General features: G+C 36.3%; 1 long non-coding RNA gene across 1 annotated transcript; it reads right to left on the bottom strand.

The window, feature by feature from the left end:
• Nucleotides 1-1,520: 1,520 nt before the first annotated feature.
• LOC124883974 lies at nt 1,521-6,754 on the bottom strand. Its single transcript, XR_007042366.1, has 3 exons — nt 6,622-6,754; nt 2,618-2,665; nt 1,521-2,480 (listed from the first exon to the last, which is right to left on the bottom strand). It is a non-coding gene; the product is annotated as an uncharacterized LOC124883974 (long non-coding RNA).
• Between the last annotated feature and the right edge of the window lie 14 nt (nt 6,755-6,768).

The raw sequence follows: 6,768 nt of genomic DNA, 5'->3' as shown, positions 1-6,768 counted from the left end.
TCATTAACTGCGAGTCGTGTCTCCAGTTTCATTCAGCAGTCTACTGTGTCGATGATTTAGAAGGCAGATATTTTATATAGCTCCAAAACATAGAGGTTGGCTATATTTTTGAAGAGAAGGCATTGATCTCTTCCCATTTTGAATGTTCAACATTTGAAAAATGCAAATCTGCTCAGATTTAGGGACAACATTCTTCTCAATATTATCGAAAAGTTCAGTCACTTTTTTTTTTGTGTCATTAGTGGCCTTTATGTGAAAGTGGATAGACTCTTGAAATGGGGTGGAGAGAGAGGGGGAGGACATGCAGGAAAAACTCACCGGGTCGGGACTCGAGCCTGGGACATCTGGGTCAACTGAAGCCTCCATACCTGTTCATTCATTTCACCAAATCAGTTCAAAAAGTGAAACTTATATTTCATTTAGATAACATTACACACAAAGTAACACATATTTCAAGTGTTTGTTCCAGGTAATTTTGATGATGCTGTCTTACAGCTAATGAAAACTCTAAATGAAGTTTCTCAGTAACATTAAGGCTTAAGAGAAAAAACAGAAAGGTCCAACTACTGACAGGTATGCCCATGTATTGGACACTATATGGACTCAGTACTTGTTGGAGCTCAGTTTGCATGAAATACTGCATAAATGCAACGTAGCATAAGGGCAATACGTTTGTGGTTCTGCTGACTGATTGTTGCTGTAGTACTGGCCTTTATTTTGTCTGCATTATTGGGTCTTTGGATATATAAACCCAGTGGACCAACACCGGCAGATGGCATTCCAAATCATCATGAACTGTGGAAACTTCACATAGGACCTCAGGCAACTTAGATTCAGTGTCTCTTCACTCTTCCTTCAGACTGTGGAACCTTGATTTCCAAATGTAATGCAAAATGTACTTTCTTCTGAAATGTTTGGACCACTGAGCAACAATCCAGTCCTTTTTCTTCTTAGCTCACGACTCTGGCTGTTGTAGTCCATGCCCTGCATACATTTCTGTGTGGTTGCTGTCTTTTGGATAAAAATCGGATCTTTCAAATCTTACTGTTTTAAGCAGAATGAGTCCTTTACAAGAAAACAGATTTCAGCTTTCTAGGCCTTTCTGCTGAGGACTTACAATCACAAATGTCAACCTGTGGTTGTCCCTGTTGCTCTGCAACTCTTTCTTTCCTACTTTTTCTTTCCACTAACCTTTTCATTATTTTGAACTCTTTACAGCCAGTTTGCTAAGCAATGAGCTTGTGTGGCCTACCTTCCTTGGTGAGGGCATCAGTGACTTTCTGTTGGATGACTGTAAAGTCAGCAGTCTTCCCTATGATTGAATATGCCATAGAATACTTGGAAACACTGATATTTGGGTTTTCATTAGCTGTAAACCATAATTATTAAAAAATAAAATAAACATTCTGTGTGTAGTGAATCTTTAAAAGCTCATTTTCTGGATTGAATTACTGAAATAAATTACTGTTCAGTATGCTATAATCTGTTTGGAGATGCATCTGCATGATGAGCATTTGGTTAAGAAGTGTTTGAGATGTTGAAGCATAAATTTTATTTGAAACATTAAGTCTGTTCATCCAGGGAAGCACTCCCGAGCATAGCCAGAAACCCCTCATTTCAACACACTGGAAATGTTGTTTCAGCGCAATGTTACCATGTTAGGTTGGCACATGCAGAGGTTTTTTAACTGGGAGCATTAATGAGGTACTGCGGGCTACAAGAAAGACATGTCATATGAAGATAATGTGTGCAAGCATTTAAAAAAAAAAAAAAAATCACATGAGGCACAAATATAAGCAATAAATATGTATTGCTATATCATCTACTGTATCTCCTGAAGGGATCTTCCTCTGCTGGACCTGGGCTGAGCAGAAATAAAATAAAAATGCAAACTCTCATCCCAGCAGACAACACAAACAACCTGGTGTAAACGATGCACGTTCATGCAAAGCTGTTTATTATTGAGAAAAAAAGGTGGAATACACATTTACTGCCAACTAAAAACAGGGACAGGAGAATATTTGAAAATAAATTTGAAGAAGAAATAGAACTGATGTGACTCAGATCACTGGAGAAGTATTTGTTAAAGCTTGCTATCTAAATCTAAAAAATATTAATTTAATTTGTATTCCTGCAGCTATTCAGTTATTCCTCTAATACATTTTATAGAGACAGACAGAGTTTCACTAAATGAGATTTTAACAATTCAAATGAAACATTATTAAAGGTAAATCCTCACAAAGCCTGATTCAGAGGCTCACTTCAATCAGAATCATTGAGTTTACATACTTTCATCCTCAAATGATCTTCCTCTTTAAAGCCTAATTCTCTTACATAAACTTGCTCCTCCATAGTTTCCCTGAAGCTCTCTCTAGAAGTAAATCCAAACCGTGACTTGACATCGCAGCTGCGCTACCCCAGGCATCGGGTTAACAGCAGAAACTTTTGGCCGTGCTTAATTCTAAGCCCAGGATTGCTGCCTTGAAGGAAAATGGTACATATTAAGTATGTGTGTATCTGTGAGTAGAAAAAAATGAGACAGAAAGAAAAACAGAGCAGAAGAAGGAAAACAGAAACAAAAGCATTGTTTTTTAGGTTCCAGGCTTTTTCGCTTTACCACCGTTCTGAGAAGTCAGTTTCCACAAAGGTTTATCTTGATGCAGTTCTGCAGTAATGAGAATAGAAGCAGTTATGATGATACACTGAATAGTCATAAAAATTAATCGACAATAACACAGCCTACAATAGATTTTAAAAATACTGACATTCATTACAGGGTGTTTTGGCTGCTGCTTATACTCAGAGTTAGAAATTTAAGTTGAAACAACAGTTTGATTAAATAATAAATGGCTTGCCAGACAAAGCAAGGATACATTTTTTATGGTTACAAACATAATAAACTTTGATCTGTCTCTTTCTTTCTTTCTTTCTTTCTCTCTCTCTCTTTCTTTCTTTCTTTCTCTCTCTTTCTTTCTTTCTTACACACACACACACACACACACACACTCTTGTTTTGCTATATGTAGTGAGGACCATGTGTTGACTCCCATTGACTTCCAGTGATTTTCGGTCATTTTCAACCTTTTCTATGCCCTAACCTTGACAATAACCCTAAACCTAACCATTACCAATGCCACCCTAACCCTAACCTTAACGTAAAGTCAATTCACACCTTAGTCCTAAACCTAACCGTTAGCAAAATAGGTCATGAGGACCAGCAAAATGTCCTCACTTTGGTACAAACGGTCCTCAATTTGATGGTGAAATCGGGAAAATGGTTCTCACTGTGATGCCAAGACAGGAACACACACACACACACACAGCCCTAAAGGTGTCAGACACCAGTCACCGTCCAGAGAATCAATAAAAGGATCAGGTTGTTGACTTCCACTTTACATGAAAGCTGCAATAGAGCTTGTCAGCTTTTCAATTGTCAGTCAGTCATTTTTTACAGCTTCTTCCAGAGTGAGTCGCGGGGAAGCTGCTGCCTAACTCCAGCAGTCTATGGGCGGGAGGTGGGTGACACCCTGGACAGGTCGCCAGTCCTTCACAGGGCAACATGGACACACACAGGACAAACAACCATGCACACACCCATTCACATGTAAGGGCAATGTAGAGAGACCAGTTAACCTAACAGCCATGTTTTTGTGACTGTGGGAGGAAGCAGGAGTACCCAGAGAGAACCCACGCATGCACGGGGACAACATACAAACTCCATGCAGAAAGACCCCAGTCGGAAGTCGAAATTAAAAGAAGTTAAAAAGAAGTTAAAAATCATATACAGTAAACATGTGGTGCTGCTGTGTATTTCCTGAATAAAGAAAACCATGAAGAAAAGCATGGTAGGTTCAATGGCGATTCTAAATTGTGCTTATGTGAAAGTGTATGAGTGAATAATTATTGGTCTCTGGTCTTGTTTATCTGTCCATCCCCACCACCCACAACCAAGGATGGATGTACAGATGGATGGATGGATGAAGGGAGAGAGGCTAGTAGAATTTTCGTCTAAATGTTGACTTTTCCTAAATAAATGTGCATTTTGGGCTAAATTCCTATTATATATAAATATGTTGGAGCTGCACAATTAATCATATTGCATTTATCGTCATTCATTATTATTCACCTTGCAAAGGACTGCATGGATACTGTTTTAATTTTTAATTGTCCATATGATAGTTTGATGTTCAGCTGAAAACCTTCAGTTAGTTATTCTTCAATAAGCCATCTACTTACAGAGAGCAATTCCATAAGCAGCAGAAACGACTGAGTGTCATATTAAATTAACTTTTGGTGTTTGTCTTCACTTCTTTAGGGTTGAATGTTCTGTTTTCTCTAAATCCTGGAGCTATAAAGTTAAATCTCTGTGTAATTACTAAGTGACACTTCAGTGTTCAAGCAGGTTCCATTTACCAGCAGATGTACTCTGACAATAATCAGCTGAAGCTAAGAATCTCAGCTGCAGCTGTCCTTAATTTGAATGACTTGTGTAGATCTGTAATTATCATCCTCCCAAATTCTTGTTTACTTTCATTTAAAACATTCATGATACAATTCTGATCTATTTGAAGCATGTGAGGTGACAAAACCAAGTTTACACTAACTTGTGGCAACAATGTAATTTCCTATAGATATTATCTTGCAAAGCCCTGCAATGTACTAAAAAAACTACAACAGAAAATCTTACTGATTGGAGTTTGAACATTTCCATTATGACGCTAAAAAAGACAAAATAGTTCAGCTAATAACCACAGAAAGAAAACAGCTAAAATATTCAGCAATAACAAACAATGAAACAACTGTAAAGTAGAACTATAATTTCACCCGCCTAAAGAACAATGTGATTAGTTTTCTTTCCTTTTCCTTGGAGCTAAGACGCCCTCTAGTGAGTACAAACAGAACCCCATATAGTTTAAAAAACGGAGCAAACCTACCATCCTGGTCCCACAGAGGCTGCACACTCACACAGATGTTTCCAGTAATCCAGAATGATTACGTCTCTAATCAAAATCTACAAAGCTTTGCTGGGAATTAACGAACAAATGAATTCACACCAATATAAAACTGAACCACTTGCCACACTCATGTAGTTTTAGCAAATATGAGATAAAATACCAAGAAGTTGAAGAACAGAGGTTTAGGGAGGCAACAGCACAAAAAACATTGATTGATCAGAGAGCATGTCAATATTTTTATGTACTGATGTTTCATGAATTTAGTTTTTCTTTTGTACAGCACTTTGTAGTCTTGAAATGTGATATTTAAATTTAAGTTTAAGTAAAAATAAAAAAAATCACATGTAGGCACTTCCAACCTAGACTACATTAGTCCACACTAATTACATTTTTAAAAAATCAGGATTTAAGTGTTGCAGTGTTGTTTTTAAACAAAAAGATCAAAGATGCTCAAAGTAGTGAAACATTTGGTGGAACTAGCCTTTGGCCTTCCTGAACTGGACGTTACAATCAGAAGACATCTTCAGCTTAGTAGCTGATAACTGGAGTAATCCTGTAAATCATTCAATCAGCAGTTATTTGTAAAATTACACACATATATGTATAGATTTTTTTTTTTTTTTTGTATGTTCCTGTTTTTTCATTAACCATTTTAACCTATTTGTGTGTGTTCACAGGTCACGCAGTCTCAGAGACTCTCAGTTCTAAAATATGAGAATACGAGAAAACCAAAATTGCAGTCTCCGTTCTAACTCATCCCAAAGGTGTTCAAGAAGGTTGAGGTCAGGACTCTGTGCAGGACAGTCAAGTTTCTCCACACCAAACTGTCTACGCCTGCAGATGATGGTTTGGTAGTTTGACCCAAAACCTTCGGCAATATAGCGTATGTATAAAACATGAAAGCCAAGAAACATAACATTTGTTTCACTGCCAAAAACCCTTATGACTTAAACACAGAGACAAATTTGGCACCTTTTTAGCCTTTTAATGGTTGAACAATACTCAAGTTTTTTTATTTTAAGAAATATAACCTTGCTTTTATTTATTTAAATCATTTATTTTCCTATTTATTTTTTGGTATGATTATTAGTGGTAAATGTGATAGTAGTAGTAGTAGCATTAATGGCATTATCTTGATAGTTATTATTATAATATTTACTATAAATATTAGCCCAAAAAAACTGACTACTTTAAAAATACTTACAAAAACAAACAATTGGATTTCCAAACAATAACAGATTTGTTAAGGTGTTTTTTATCTATTGTGGTGTAATTTTTGTTCGCCTGTACTTGTAATTTCCCTCATCATGAAAAATTTTAAAAAAAGCCAACATAATAATAATAATAATAGTGGTTTTGCATCTACCAGAAAATATTTTGTTATAAAGTTGCTAAAAAGAATAGACAGAAACGTACTACTACTTTGAAGATAATATCTTTAGACATAACAGTAAAGGTGAAAATTGAGTATATTAGCCACTGTTCAACCGTTGCGACTCGGAAGCCCGCCATCTTTGTTATGATTTGCATTCTTTTAGGCATTATACACAAAAATTAAATGGCGGTGGCTATTTTGTTTTTTGTTTTTTTCGCGCAATGACCGACATTTCTAAAAGCAACATAATTTTTTTTTATTTAGAAGTAAAAACACAGAAAAATGTTTTACCGTTGAATCCAGTCGAAAAATCCCGAAGACCGCCCAACACAGTCTGGACTGTGATGATCTGATCGAGTGAAACGTCGACACTGATAATTTAATTATTTTTCATGATTTATTTACATTATTATTGTAATGTCTGTCTATGCTGCTTGT

Source organism: Girardinichthys multiradiatus, chromosome 1 (genome assembly GCF_021462225.1).
Source record: "Girardinichthys multiradiatus isolate DD_20200921_A chromosome 1, DD_fGirMul_XY1, whole genome shotgun sequence".
NCBI lineage: Eukaryota > Metazoa > Chordata > Actinopteri > Cyprinodontiformes > Goodeidae > Girardinichthys > Girardinichthys multiradiatus.
Note: the sequence above shows the minus strand (reverse complement) of the source record. Positions and strands in the feature narration are given on the sequence as shown.